The sequence below is a fragment of the Chiloscyllium punctatum genome, chromosome 45 (assembly GCF_047496795.1).
Source record: "Chiloscyllium punctatum isolate Juve2018m chromosome 45, sChiPun1.3, whole genome shotgun sequence".
NCBI classification, from domain to species: Eukaryota; Metazoa; Chordata; class Chondrichthyes; order Orectolobiformes; family Hemiscylliidae; genus Chiloscyllium; species Chiloscyllium punctatum.
Window position 1 is genome coordinate 12,694,711 of NC_092783.1, and position 16,150 is coordinate 12,710,860.

Genomic DNA, 16,150 nt, shown 5'->3' on the forward strand with positions numbered 1-16,150 from the left:
ATATTCAGATATATTTACTCAAATGGGGAGGTGGTGACAAATTTATAAGGTCACTGGAGTCATAACACAGAGGCGAAAAGTATGGTGCTGGAAAAGCACAGCAGGTCAGGCAGCATCCGAGGAGCAGGCGAGTCGACGTTTTGGGCATAAGCCCTTCATTAAGCACAGGTTAAGCCATTGGGACACAGATATGGTACCCCAATGGTAGCAGGTGGAAGTTAAATTCAACTAATTTAAATGTTTGAAACTGTAAGACCAATCCTTAGTGACGATCATGAAAACTGTTGTAAAATCCCATCTGCTTCACAAATGTCCTTTGCAGAAGGAAATCTGCCATCCTTAGCTCATCTATCCTACATGTGACTCCAGACCCACAGAAATGTGGTTAACTCTTAACTGCCCTCCAAAGTGAGCCAGCCTGCTCAAGGCCAATTAAACATGGGCAACAAATTCTGGCCTTGACAGCGACATGCCTTGAAAGAATAAAGAAAAAAAAAGCTCTCCCTTGTTAGGCTCTTGGGCTTGAAACAGTATATAATTCCAATCATCAAAAACTTCTCTCTCCAAGACTCTGCAATGTTCTGCCTTTACCCTTCACTGGATTTCAGCCTGCTTTCAGTTCAAATTTCTCACTTGCAGATGCATCAACGTTACGGCCCTCCCTGTCACAGATACTTCACTTAAGCCTCCATTCTTTAGCTGTTTAGCTTATGTTTCTGTTTTACATGTCACCTTCAATTGGTTCCATTTTTAGTTGCAGAACTGTCAGCAATTGTCTCTGAATTTTCATTCTACTTACGCTCTTTTTGCCTTGGTATCTCTTTTTCTCTGCTCGCTTCTTCCAAAAGCCTATAAATCTGGTTTCAGTCACCTTCCTTAATCCTTTTTCCTCCATTCTCAATGTTCTGTTGTATTTCACAAATCCTTTGGGATGTTATGTTACATTAAATGCAATATAAACGTAAGTCTTTGTTGTTGAATTCTATGGAAGGTTATCTGTTAGGATCCCGACAACATTGTCTTGTCCTTTTATGCGTTTTTTAGGACCCGATAAATTCTCAGTCTTAAAGAATTCTCAAATAAACTTCAGCTCAGTGCACGAGCAGCTGGTACAGATCTGCATCTACAGAGCTCCGAGAGCTGCAGTCATAAACAATCAAGTCTCCATGTCATTCTCAACCTCAACGCATTTCTCCGGGTGACTGCCACTAACTCCTGCTCTCCAGTTATCTAAACATATAGACTTCAAAGAGTGTTCGATTAAAGACCATTATATGTCTGTTTCAAAACTCATTCAATTTTTTATTTCCTAAACCTAAATTGAACAGTTTGTTTTGAAAAGCAATCAGGATTGCATTAGATGTTGCAGATTTAATAAAGTCTGGAAGTCAAAGAATCTTAGAGCACAGAAACAGGCCATTCCTTGCTTTGAAAAGCTATCTCATCTCCTTAATAGACTTGCTCCCTTGGTCCATCCCAGAGAAGACAGAAAATGCTGGGAATACATAGCAATTTAATCACATTTAAAATGGAGGAAGGTAGACCGGCACTACTGTGAGCAAACAATGGGTCAAGACCGCCCATAAATTGTCACAGCTAAATATTCATCCTTTTTTTTTGCTGATACTGATCACCTTACTAATTATGAGCTGGGATCTGCAGCACCCCACATCTGAGTAGACATAAATACCGCGCAGAATTCGACAAGCACCAACAATGCTGCAAACACACAGCAAGTCTGTCAGCAGCTGCAGAGCAAAAAACACAGGTTAATTTACTCAGATGCTTATTCAGAACTGAGCCCAAAAGATGAGTAGGTGTTTTAATTCAATCTGCAAAGGCCTCAGAAAGTGGGGAAATTAAGCCTGGAAATGTCCTACTGCTAATTGATCAAATATTTTTAAGGGTGCAGTAAACTAGAGCAAGCTCCTCGATCGAAAGAGATAATTGACTGCCAATAGCTACCGTTCAAGGAGAAGACCCTGTTACACTTTCGAAGGTATTATCCTGCACTGAACATGAACACCTCCTAAATAGTCTATTCTCTGGGGATTCTCTGTTCTAAAGAATCTGCAGTTCATGTAAGGACAGAGGCTTCTCCTTCTCCCCTCTCTCCTCTCCAAGAAAAATAAATCCTGCTACACGCCCTCATGCCTTCCTTAAGAAGTTTTCTTAAAAAAAAATCACAAATTATAGAATAAAATTAGCCATGCATCTCCACTCAAACATACTCCTTTTATAATCTTTAACATCATACATTTAATGATTGTTACATTAAGAGTGGGCTTACGTAAAGAGTATCAAGCAGAACTCCAGAATATTAATCCACTGTCATGTCTCCAGTATTTGGTGCCGGTTCATTAACCTCCAGACAAACATTCCAGAGGCACAGGAATCCCATCTGCATTTCATCAGCTTGGTCTATACCTATCCCGATAGCCATTAATCCCATGCCTCCAGAACATACTCAAGCCACCAGCATTCACAGAGGCCATTTCACATGCTTCATTTTAATTTTATTCTAATTTCTAGTGACCACTATCAAAGTGATGGATGATGACGTGGGGAGACCGAAGTTCATCATACTCTAAAACACCCTCTAACCTGTCCAACAACATACCTCAGTCCAACCTCAAAGTGTAAGTAACAACTTTCCTATTGCCCACATCAGTTACCTCGCAGCTTCTTTGATTGGGGAGAAATTCAGTGCATCAGTTTTAGACTGGATGTGAACTCAGGTCCCAGAAGTGGAAGACTACTGGTTAATCCAGTTCACCTAGGAGAAAGTGAGGACTGCAGAAGCTGGAGATCGGAGCTGAAAAATGTGTTGTTGGAAAAGCGCAGCAGGTCAGGCAGCATCAAAGGAGCAGGAGAATTGACGTTTCAGGCATGAGCCCTTCAGGAATGAGGAGGGTGTGCCAAGCAGGCTAAGACAAAAGGTAGGGAGGAGGGACTTGGGGGAGGGGCGTTGAGAATGCGATAGGTGGAAGGAGGTTAAGGTGAGGGTGATAGGCCGGAGAAGGGGTGGGAGCGGAGAGGTCGGGAAGAAGATTGCAGGTCAAGAAGGCGGTGCTGAGTCTTAGGGTTGGGACTGAGAAAAGGTGGGGGGAAGGGGAAATGAGGAAGCTGGAGAAATCTGCATTCATCCCTTGTAGATTTCTCCAGCTTCCTTATTTCCCCTCCCTCCACCTTTTCTCAGTCCCAACCTTCAGACTCAGCACCACCTTCTTAACCTGCAATCTTCTTCCTGACCTCTCCGCCACCACCCCCTCTCCAGCCTATCATCTTCACCTTAACCTCCTTCCACCTATTGCATTCCCAACGCCCCTCCCCCAAGTCCCTCCTCCCTACCTTTTATCTTAGCCTGCTTGGCACACCCTCCTCATTCCTGAAGAAGGGCTTATGCCCGAAACGTTGATTCTCCTGCTCCTTTGATGCTGCCTGACCTGCTGCGCTTTTCCAACAACACATTTTTCAGCTCTAATCTAGTTCACCGCCCAGTTATCTGTAAAGCTCAGTTTCCAAAGTGTTCTAACTATTTATTGGATCTTTGGGCATTTATCACAGCATAATCACATTATGTGATAGGAAAGACTCCTCCCAAGTATGAAACACTTGGTGGCCAAAGGAGGTGACATGATTCAACATCTCTCACACCTGAAGAAGCAACCAATGGGGGGAATAAAAAAAAGCTAAGGTTTGGAGTCTGTGTTATTAACAGATGGAACCTGTCAATCCTATAATATCATAACCCCAGTAAACCTATCTAATTTGTAGCCTACATTCAACTTCATTTCATCTCTGTTATAGAGTCATACAGCATGGAAACAGACCCTTCAGTCCAATCAGTTTGTGTCAAACATAATCCCTAACTAAACTGGTTCCACCTATCTGCTCCTGGCCCATATCCCTTCAAACATTTCTAATTCATTTTCATATCTAAGTGTCTTTTAAATGTTCTAATTGTGCCCACATCTGCCACTTTCGCAGGAAGTTCATTGCTCAAGTGAACCACTGTCTATGTAAACAAATTGCCACCCATGACTTTCTAAAGTCCCTATGGTCTTATAGTCCTGTCCTATGAGCAAGATTAAGTTATTTGAAATAGGAGAACAGTAGAAGTGGTGAATGATTGACTCTGGGAGTACTCAACATTGATACCTGACTCCTCTCTCGACCTCCTCCAAGGTCATGGAAACTTGCTGCTGCATCCCACTTCCTGCCTCTTCTCAACAAGTGAATTATGTTGAGCACCATTTGGAGAAAATACCATGGGATATATAGGATCAGAATCTACCCAGTGTGGGAGCTTTCAATAAGATGTGGCTCGAATGTACTTCTGCTGCCCAAGTTTGGCCAGTCTTTTAATGAAGATGGGACTGATCCATGCGGGAATCCTCTCACACATTCATCACCATCACTCATTCACAAGACCAAACGTGGTTAAAGAAAGAATGTCAGAGAAGCATCAAAATGAGATCCCAGTGAAGTTACAATATCGTTCTAACCACATCTTCATTAACAACACAGCAGGATAAAGGTTTACAGTTAAATGGTCCCAAAACTGACAGATTCACACAAGGTTCTGTGGACTGTCAGTATCCAATCAAGAATGGCGGTGGACAATGGGGCAACTAACAGAGGAGCTCCAGCAGCCATGCATTGGATAAGGCTAAAGTGTTTGCAAGTTCCTTTGGCACTGTCAGACAATATTTAAAATTGTCTAAGCGTGGTGTAATTGCCTCTCCAAAAATCTAACTGTCAATTAGTGTCATATGGTACCAATTTCCTTCCATTCATCAGTAAGTGATATAAAAAAATCATTAATAGTTCCATCAAGTAAATCCATAACTATCACTACTCAATTTGGATTTCAATGGAACTTCTTGGCTCCAGACTCCTCACAGACTTGATTTTTTTCATATTCTGCATCTTTCCTATATTATAACAATAACTATACATCACTAAAGCAATGAGACATGCAACTTCACATAAACTGCTTTTTATTTGGGAGTCTTCCTTTTATTGTTTTTTTGATCTGCCTGTGTGTCACCAAGGCACTTTTGTAAAAGTGGGAGTGAAGTGGAAAAACTTCCAGTGGCTGCAATAATATCTACCAGTAAGGATGATGTTCAATACCATTATTTCAGGCCATCAGGAGAAATGCCCTTGGTCCAAGCATCTTTATGTGGTCCGTTCATGAACTTTTCTTTGTATAGTCTGTTTATGACCTTCTCTTCATTGTAAGGTCAGAAGTGGTTCTAATGTCTTGATAGGGTTCAGCTCCATCCACAACTCCTCAGATAATAGAACGATCCATACAACAGGACCTGCACAACATCTAGGCTTGAGCTGACAAGTGACAAATACCAGTTAGCCCACAAGTAACCATCTCCAATAAGGGAAACTCCCAAGTGCTTACCCCTGCCATTCAACAGTGCCAATATCACTGAAACACATACCCATGATGCCTAGTGACACCCTACTAATTAGAAGCTGAATTTGACTCGTCAGGTCATTATCTTGGTTACAAGAACAGGGCTAAGTGATGACTAGATTAGGTTCCCTACAGTATGGAAATAGGCCCTTTAGTCCAACAAATCCACACTGACCTCCAAAGAGTAACCCACCTAGACCCATTCCCCTCTACCCTATATTTACCCCTGATTAATGCACCTAACACTATGGGCAATTTAGCATGGTCAATTCACCTAACCTGCACACCTTTGGATTGTTGGAGGAAATCCATGCCGACACGTGGAGAATGTGCAAACTCCATACAGACCCAGGCAGGAATCAAACCCGGGTACCTGGCACTGTGAGGCAGCAGTGCTAACCACTGAACCACCGTGCTAGTGGTTCACCTCTTGAATTCTCAGAATCTCCCTACTATCCGCGAGGCTAAAGTCAGGAATAAGATGAACTACTTGCCCATTGCCTGAATGGGTCCGGCTGCATACGTAATGTGATTCAGGACAGATGCCTCTATAACCAGGCTGACTATCCAGTCCTCCACTCAAGTGTCACATTGTAGTCATATACATACGGGTTGGGAGACAGAAACTTGGCAAGCGTACTTGCCAGCATCTTCTTTCACTGGTACTTCAATCACCAAGGAGAAGAGCAGTAAGACCAGGGGAATAGCTTTCTTTTCAAAGTCCCTCCAGGCACTGTTTCTAGGTTACTGTCAGCAAACCCTGCAACAGGCAGTTGGCACAGATGTGAACTTGTCAGACTTCACACTGCAAGCACCACTGTCAGGCACTGTCTGTCAGGTCAGCGCACTTACACACTGAGAAACAACTGTTTCACTGCTCAGCACAAAGCACCTTTTCACATCCTTTTCTAAATATTAATATAACAATGTTTTTCTAGACCTTATTTATGTCACCTCAGTATTTAACAAAATAGAGTAGCTTCACAAGACGTCAAAAAATTGTTTCCAACCAAGAGGAAAGAGCACTGGCGATATTTTTATAATGTATTTTATATGCAATGCACCACTGGACTGGTTTCAGGTGGAACTTTCACTCCCTGACACAAAGAGAGGGAGACCCAAGCGCTTGTATTTTAACCAAAGTCATCTGTCTCTAAAAGTGAAGGCCAGATGTGATAACATTGTACTTTCTAAATGCTGATTTTCTGTCCATCACAGCTACATGTTGTACTGAATATGTGACCAGGAAAGAAACAGTCACTTTTTTTCCAAAAGGGAGAGTTCATTTTAAAACATTTATCAATGTCATTTTCAGCCTTGAAGGCTAATTTATTACAGCATTTCAAACTCAATGCTTCACAAGGTCACATTACATAATACACAGATGAAAACTATTTACACAGGTTGACAGACAAAAGTTCAAATGTGAAATTTGGCATTATATCATTCCTCTATATTTTTTCTTGTACAAACATTAACAATAGCCATGCAGGATTTCAGGAGAAGAAAATGAAGGAATCCAGCCATTGCTCTAATTTAAGCAAAACATAATAAATACAAATATGCAAAATCTGAAAGGGAAACCGAAAACGCTGAAAGTATAGTGGTTCAGTCAGCGTCTGAGAGAGACAAGTCAGGCTAGGGTGGCAAAGCAGCTTTTCAGTGGTTCATACTGCTGCCTCACAGTGGCAGGATTCAACTTCACCCTTGGAGTTTTCACGTTTTCCATGTGTGTAAATGTGTGTGTGGGTTTCTGCTGCGTATTCTGGTTTCCAATGACAGTCCAAAGATATATACGTTAGGTGCACTGGCCATACTAAATTGTCTGTAATGTGCAGGTTAGATGGATTAGCCATTGGGTTATAGGGTAGGTGGGCTGAGTGGAATGCTGTATGGACCGTTGGTGCACTCAATGGGCTGAATGGCCTGTCCCCACACTGTAGAGATTCTATGTGTAATCCTTTCCCAAAACCATCTCTGGTGTAACCTTCGAGTATTGGTTCTGATTTAACTCTGAGTACTTGGGGCATAATTAATCTCGCTAATTTACTGAACTGAATTAACCCTTAGAGTATTGCACACTGATGCAACCCTGCAAATATTACGCATGCTGCTTAACCCTGCAAATGCTGGTCTGAACTAACTGCAGAGCACTGCAATTTCTGATAGAGCAGGGTTGCCCTGCACTCTGTGCCGTGAAATGTCACTGGCTCAATGCCACTTCAATGCTCCATGATATCTGGAGCTCCTTACAAATATTTGCATAGACCTTCACAGCTGAGCATGCTTGCGGGGAGAAAAATGAAGAATATCTTGAAAGTTTACATTAAAATTCCTTGCATGTCCAGAAAATACAAAATGTTTACATCATATTCAGTATAGGGATGAAAGAAGACTCAAGGGAAAGATGTCAGAAAAATCTGCCAATGACTAGCAGGCAAATGTTGGTTTTTGACAGATTCACCGCACGATGGGAAGAGCAATAATGAACAGCAGGGATCATAAAAGGTCGAGAGGTGGCTGGAAGTGTTGTTCTGCAACCAGTTCATAGTCCCCTATTCTAGCATAAACCACATGAGAATTTTTTTTATAATCAATAAGTGATAGCAGTCATTTTAAGAATGCTAGCTTTTATTGTGTGCAGATAGCCACTGTCTCAGCAATTAGATTGTGCTTTCAATTCATCTTTATACGAATGGTCAGCCTTCAGTTCAGTGTATATGGATACTGAATTGAAACTTTGGCTAAAATGCTTGAAACTGCCAAGCTGCCCTGTCCTTGAAGCAGAAAACAGGATTCCAAGGCCACACAGGCAATGGGATTTGTACCAACAATAACACACAGGAAGATCCCGCATTGTGATGTCAGATATGAACCTTGTTTGCACTGCCTTATCCCTGAAGTCTTTTTCCTGTGTGACAGAATAACGTTTCTCATGAAAAGTATCAGCGTCTGGCTCCCTACCTGCCACTGGGATTGCAGTCTGCCCCTGACATTTCTCTCCAAACGGAGAGCTGTGTTGGGCGGGAGTTCAGTGGATGGTAGGGAGCAGTATTATCAAGGAAACCCAGACATCCAGCACTGGATGCTGTGGGAGATTGGGACAAGGGAGGGAAGGTCTGTTGTTGTTCTTATTCCTGTTTCTCCTTGAGCACTGCTGTGAAAGTACCTACCATTTCCACAAAGCAGCCCTCAGCTCATTTTGATTGTAAAGCTTTCCAAGACTTGGGAATCTCAGCCTGTCAGAGTTTAACCAGAAAAACAGGTTAAATTGGCGACACCCAACCTCACAGCAATAGTCAAACCGCCAGGTCACCTTCTGTAAGTGGGTTGGCTGCCATCTTTACCCATCATGCTGTCACTAAAACAGGAAGTGGTCAGGATTGATGCAATGCGGAGTTAAAAACACTTTCAACTAGGCTGTGGCTGATACAGGCCAAAGATAGGCAAGTGGGACTAGCTTAGTTTGGGAACATGGTCGGCATGGACTAGTTTGACTGAAGGGCCTGCTTCAATGCTGTCTGACTAGATAATTTGTGCACACAAGCCAATCTTGAAGAAATGTTGCGGCTGGAGAGAAGGGCTCAACCATCGAGCTGCTGCAACATCATGCCCTTTCATCATAGACCATTCAGCTTCAAGTGAAGCCAACACCAATTCATCTCAATTAACACCAAAACAGCTTTCTATAACTTCACTTTAATATTGCTGTAACACTGCACTGAGGTGCAGAAATTCTAATAGGTTTAGTAATGTAAAAGGTTTTCAGAATAGTGTTTGATGCGTGTGTTTTTTTTAAAATAATGGTTAAAGAGTTGCTCTTGGCAGATTCCCACTTCCTATATATTTTATATTGCGGGGGGAGGGGTGTGTATGTATGTTTTCAACTTTGGAAGGAGTTCTGTGGTATTGGGTTAATGATTCATCTCACAAATTATTTCAGCTTGTTTTGGTTTAAATGTCTTTTTGGAAACAGATGGTGGAACAAAAATATCTGGTCTCTCAGTTATTACAGTAGAGAGCTCATTGATTCAAGATGGGGGTACTTAGGAGGGAAAAGAACCAGGCATTTTTTGTTCCCCTGCGACTGATTAAGTTCATTAACCTGCTATCCCCTATGTTAGAGAGATACAGGAGATTAAATTTTACAACGTAGTTCTGGAATGGAAAGAGTGATCCATTAAAAGAATCCTATATTTTTCAATGTCTCTTGTGTCTCACCCATTCCTCTCCACTCATACACCATTCTGATTTGGAAGTATTTTTGTTCATTCTTGGTCACTGTGTCAATACCTTGGGAATTGTCCACTCAATGAGATTGTGGGAGCACCATCATCATACAGAAAGCAGAAGCTCCAATAGCAGGTCCATGATCAACTTGATGTGGTAATTGGGAATAAATAATAAATGTGGCCTTTCCAATGTCACCCACATCCCAAAACATTTTGATTTAAAGAATGAGTGTTGAGCATGTTTCTTCTATGTTTCTTTGTGAGAATTGATGTTCTTCTCATCACCACATTTTCTGTTTTCGTTCAGAAATAAGTGTTCAATCTGTCTGTAATAGAGTATAATCTGGATTACCTTCACTTTTTGCCTGATACAAAGAGAGAACTGGTTGCAGTGCTGAAACTAGGAAGTGAGTCAAATGCGAGTCTCAGCTCTTGCCCAATGTTCATAACAGGGCACTGCAGTTCGAGTAACACCGCTGTCTCTTCGAGCTGACCTGCCTGAATTTAAGTGGATTATTACTTCTCATTTCCACATCTCTACACACTCATGTCAGAAATAATTGTTGGGCATTCTGAAGTCCATTGCTGTGGAGTTATCTTTAGACAATATGTACCCATCAAATGGAAAACTGCTGGCAGGGAGTCAGGAAAGACATAACGTGCCCCTTGAGGGCAATAAAAAGATTCATAATAAAATGGGTATGTTGTTTGGATCATTTCTTTTTGAAACTCTTTGCCACTGACCTGTTAAAAATGTATTTATCAGGCCAAATCAAAAGGCAAAAATCACCAACATTACATGCAATCTTAAACAATGAAGTGCAATTATTTATAATTTTAAAATTCTTTAAATGGTTCAAGATAGACCATTATGCTCATAGTAAATCACATTAAATAGGAAAATCTTATTCTTCAAAAGAATCAATTGAAACACTTCATTGTTTGTAAGACTGAAGTACTTAAATGGAAGTTTTGTACATTAGAATCATATAAATTACTATAATTTCCATCAATAACGTGTCTTCCCACTCCCATGTCATTACCTTTGCAATTTCCTAAGGAATTAACCTTCTCCTTTCTGTATCCATTGAAGTGCTGCCCCTCGATAATGTCAGATAAAGATGTCAGATAGGATTCTATTTGCATCCTGCCAACAGATTGCCCTACCTTTCCTCTAACTCTTTTGATATCTCACTGTTCCTGTGTTCTCAGGCTGCTGACATCCAAAATGCGATGAGTGCAAGTTTTTTTGGTGAAATTGTGGGAAACCTGAAGCCATTGTTTTCAACTCCACCATGCGTACCTGCACCACTAATTCAATCCCTATTTCTGACCAATGCCACTGGTAGTATTAGACCTTAGAATCCTATCAATCCTGTCTCACCAAATAATCTTCGGCAAAATGGTCTCTCTCTTTGTTTCAGTAACCTCCCCTAGCTTCCTCACATCTAAAATTAAGAATTCTTCTAAAACACAATTCCCAACCTTATCCCTATCATTTATAATAGTTCTTCGAACCATCTCGGTGCAAAGTTGTGCAATTTCCTCACTGCTCTGCAACATTCTCCTCAAAACGTACCTACCTGAGCAAGTTTTGTAGTCGTGCCTTCTTTTTACCTGCTTTGATCTAATCACACTAATTACATTTCTATTAAGTGCTTTGCTATGTTATCCTCAGTTGAAGGCACCATATAAAATACAAATTATTTTTAACTTTACTCTAGCTACTGTCACCTTCATTTCCTTGCTAATTTCACCACTATTCTTCACTTGTTAATGCTGGAACACAGATTCAAGGAAGCATGCTGAAAGAAGTGAGTGAGGAACAAGGCACTTTGTAGTCCTATTGTATCTGTCTGAAGAACCTTCTCCTGTTTGTGGCAGTAGAGAGGTAACCCATTTATTTTAAACAAATGGTGTCTCCACTCAACAGCACCACAGTTTGAAGTCTGGCAGTTCAATTTCAGGGTTGGCAACAATTATAAGTACAAGAAACTGACAAAATCACAGCATCTTCTTTTTAGCAGGAAGTAAGATACATGCTGGATAGAGTAGAAAGGGGTCTCGTCCACAATTGACAACTGAGGGCATTCAAGTTCTGTTTCTGATTCTTTGTTTGCATGAACTCTCACTCAGTGTACGTGATTCATGCCTTCCAGCCTGATCTGCCCGGCTAATTTTCAACATCAATTCAGCAATTACATTAGGGTGTAAGGGTCCAGAGGTTTAACATGAAGGATTGCCTTAAGTTCTATCCACTAAGCTGATGTTAAATGTACTTGGTGGAAAAACAACTTAGATCTCAAAAGGAGTAACAGGGAGCATCCTTGTCTTCCCCATATCAATGGAACTTGTACATTAGCAATAAACTACGTCTCGTTTAAAACAAGTGTTTCTTCTCATTAGATTAACAAGGAGTTTTCCTCTAACCCACTAGGCTAAATGGGTGCTGTAAATCCCTTCCCTGAAAGAGGATCGTGGCTGCAAACCTATTGAATGGTGAGCAAACATGCAGACAGCCTCATACAAAAGAATAGTCAGTGAAAGAGTCAATGATTGCTCATACAATGTGGTGAGCAGCCCCTCGTGATTTTGTAAACCTCTATCGGGTCACTCCTCAGCCTCTGACGGTCCAGGGAAAACAGCCCCCGTCTGTTCAGCCTCTCCCTGTAGCTCAAATCCTCCAACCCTGGCAACATCCTTGTAAATCTTTTCTGAACCCTTTCAAGTTTCACAACATCTTTCCGATAGGAAGGAGACCAGAATTGCATGCAATATTCCGGAAGTGGTTGAACCAACATCCTGCACAGCTGCAACATGACCTCCCAACTCCTATACTCAGTACTCTGACCAATAATGTAAAACATATCAAACTCCTTCTTCACTATCCTATCTACTTGCAGCTCTATTTTCAAGGAGCTATGAACCTGCACTCCAAGGTCTCTTTGTTCAGCAACACTCCCTCGGACCTTACCATTAAGTGTATAAGTCCTGCAAAGATTTGCTTTCCCAAAATGCAGCATCTCAATTAGCATTACAGTCTGTTCTGATGCAATACAATAGTTCCATTCTGTGTGATTCCATAAAATTGCATAATAGCAGCACCATTTAAACAATGGGACTAGAATCGTGTTATAGCCAATGCATGTAAGGAAAGTTCACATTCTCCAAATAATGGCCCAAATTCTTCAATCACATTAAAGCCAACTTGCATTAGAAATGTGTGTTATAACAGAACCGACTATACAATGGTATTTGCTAGTGCAGCCTAAGGTGCAGCAGCTTTGAAGAGCAGGAGTGCCCTGTTGGTAGATCAGAGATGTGCCATGAGGGTTCATAAGGGCTGGCACATGTCAGATGCCAAGGTCCATGGATGTGGGGTGTGTGAGGCCATTGCCCATGGAATATGGCTGAGATATTGGTGCCCTGTGCCCTTTGGAGCAAGCAGAGAGCTGAACCCGCTCTGGTTTCTAGGTCGAGTTTTCCCAATGGCTAATTTGTGCGGTGAGTTTGGTAAGATCGCAACCTGTAACTGTTAACAAGTGATAATGAGCTCACCCCTGTCTTGTGAAAATCTCACCACACTGTTGAGCAAAGCAAACAAGACACAATAAGATGATCTCAATCTTGAGAATGGGCCTCACTGAAGATCTCAACTGATTCTACAAGTCGTTATAACCAACATCGCTCAGAACCTGATAAGGTTCCACCTAAGGACATTGCCAAACCAGAACTAAAGTGATAAAGAGACATATCCCAAATCCTAGAATGCAAAATCTAATGGAAAAGCAAAGTTAGGACACTTTAGTAAAGCCACATACAAAGCTGGAGATTCATTATTTAAACTGCGGTGAAGGCAGGAAGCATTTATTGAAAGCACAGACAGTTGGACTCATTCAGGATAAACTATGAAAGAAACTGGGATTACTATTAGAGTTGCAGACAGTGGAAATCAGCCAGAAAAAAAACTGTGATTAAGGCACGCACAGTGACTGTCACTGCAGGCTCATTCAGTAAAGCTCTTAAGGAAACAGGGATAATTTATTTAGGCCATAAATACGGGGAATTATTGTCCATTTTAGCCAGAGTAAGTGTGAATCCTCTTTTTTGATTGCAAAATCATTGAAAACCTCTCTCGAGAACAGAATACCAGTCCTGCTATTACTGAAAGACTAAAATCCTTGAAGCATGGAAATTGAATAATCACATTTGGAAGTTATGACATTAGAAATAATGTTGTCTAAGGGATTTAGTTTCAGAGTTGGGCTAAATAAAACACAGAATTGGGCATCTTGTGAATTTCAAGTTTTGACATTGGTGTGAGTGTCACTGTCTTGTCAGATAGTGAACCGTGTTTGAAAAAACAATGTTTACAGATAACAGCAATGCAACTACAGGGTCCAGTAGGTATAGCACTTAGAATTAAACATATTAAACCATCCTATTTTATGGTTGATAAGTGTTTAGTTAGATTATCAAAAAGCTGAGTTTTGTTGAATCTCAACACAAACAACGGATTCTGACTGGTGCCACGGGCCAAGCAATCCAGATGCTTACTTCATTGATCACTCCGTTGGAGGTTTAATTTAACAGGCTGCCATTTGGGATCACCTTGACCCCAGAGATTTTCAATGGATGATGTCCAACATATTACAAATTCATCAAGGAGTCACATGCCAAATGATGCCATATTGATACAGAGTGAAACAGTCAAGGAGTACTATTGGAGAATGCATGGCTTCCTAAGATGCTGATGAGCAGAAGGGCTCGCCTTTAACAACAACTGTGAATTCTCCAAAGAATGTATCATTGTCAATATCAGGCACTGATTAACTCCATAGGATTGTTTCTTTCAAACAAAAGTAAATCACGTTATAAGTTATACAGCAAGCATCACAGCAAACAAGCTGATTCCTGTGTGTGCAGCTTGCAAACACAAAGCAAACTAACTTCCAGCAGAATTCAAACATTGTATACACAGTATATGGTGTCCTTAATGGTGAACTCCATTAAAGGCATAATACATACCCAACAGTTATTTCTACTTCCTTTACATGGTCTATTCCTGTCTGCCCTATGGGCAATTAGGGATGGGCAATAAACATTGGCTTAGCCAATGATGCCCTCATTCTGTGAATGAATAAAAGAATATTGGGCGGCACGGTGGCACAGTGGTTAGCACTGCTGCCTCACAGCGCCAGAGACCTGGGTTCAATTCCCGCCTCAGGCGACTGACTGTGTGGAGTTTGCACGTTCTCCCTGTGTCTGCGTGGGTTTCCTCCGGGTGCTCCGGCTTCCTCCCACAGTCCAAAGATGTGCAGGTCAGGTGAATTGGCCATGCTAAATTGCCCGTAGTGTTAGGTAAGGGGTAGATGTAGGGGTATGGGTGGGTTGCGCTTCGGCGGGGCGGTGTGGACTAGTTGGGCCGAAGGGCCTGTTTCCACACTGTAAGTAATCTAATCTAATCTAAAAAAAACCCTTCTCGAAGTACACAAATAACAACAGAATTAAATCAGTATAAAGTCTCCACAAAGTGACTTCTCATAAAAGCTAATCTGTGGTTCAGCAGATTATTTTAATTCAAGGTTGGTATGTTGAGGGTGAGTTAGAGAATGCTCCTTTTATTATTCTGGATACATTCTTAATCTGGCTTGCGTGTCAGGATATGGATATGTGTTAAGATTTTGAGGGTTTGACATTTCACAGTCCAGAATGGGACAATGCATAACAAAATGGTGAGTCTCTAGTCAAAGTTAAAGAGGTGTCCTGCCAGTTTAGAAATGGACAGGATTAATGCTGGTGGGTAGTTAAGTTATGCTTTTTAATTTTGTGACACCTCAAACTTGACCGCACTGTTTCTCCTACAATTTCTGACATCGCTGATCTGTTGCCAAACTGACTCCATCACACGTTCCTTCTCAAAATCTCTCCTCGTAAAATGACTGAAAATAGTAGAGTGTGTCAAAGACAGGATGTCACAACACAGGAAGCTGCCTTTAAATAATGATTGATGCTACCTGCAGAGAGTTCCAGTAATAAACTTAATTCTAAAAAGCAGAATGTTCCAGTCTTTGTAACAATTATTAAAGGAGTCAGTTTCAAATAATTCAAAACAGAAACTATGGCTGTAAACTAAAAACAGGTGGGTACGGTCATCAGCAGTAACAATAATTTGAACTGGAGGAATGCATGCTGTGTCTACCAAACCAATACACAATACAAAAGCGCACTGGAAAAAGTACAGGCCAACACATCTTTCAGGTCGACGATACTGTTTTTGGATAAATTCTTCACTCCCAGTGCATCAGATCATATGTTTATTCAAGATCCTGATGTACCTCACATTGGGAGGGAGATTCTGAGCTCTGTCTCAGCTGCTCAGTAGACAGATGGCTTACAGTGATGACCTGCTGTGTTGCACACCCAAAAATTCACAGTCAGCAGTCTACACAATCAATCAGTGACAGCTCCAGTGGCAGGT

General features: G+C 41.3%; 1 protein-coding gene across 3 annotated transcripts in view; it reads right to left on the bottom strand.

Moving 5' to 3' along the window:
• LOC140467163 (signal peptide, CUB and EGF-like domain-containing protein 3) overlaps window positions 1–16,150 on the bottom strand; it is a 377,653-nt gene that overhangs the window by 134,886 nt on the left and 226,617 nt on the right. Inside the window, exon 1 of one of the 3 annotated variants that reach the window (XM_072563296.1) lies at window positions 800–871. The exons of the other annotated variants lie outside the window; for them this stretch is intronic. The gene's annotated coding sequence lies outside the window, so the exon portion shown is untranslated. Of the gene's footprint in view, window positions 1–799; window positions 872–16,150 lie in introns of those variants that run through there. 3 annotated transcript variants of the gene reach the window in all.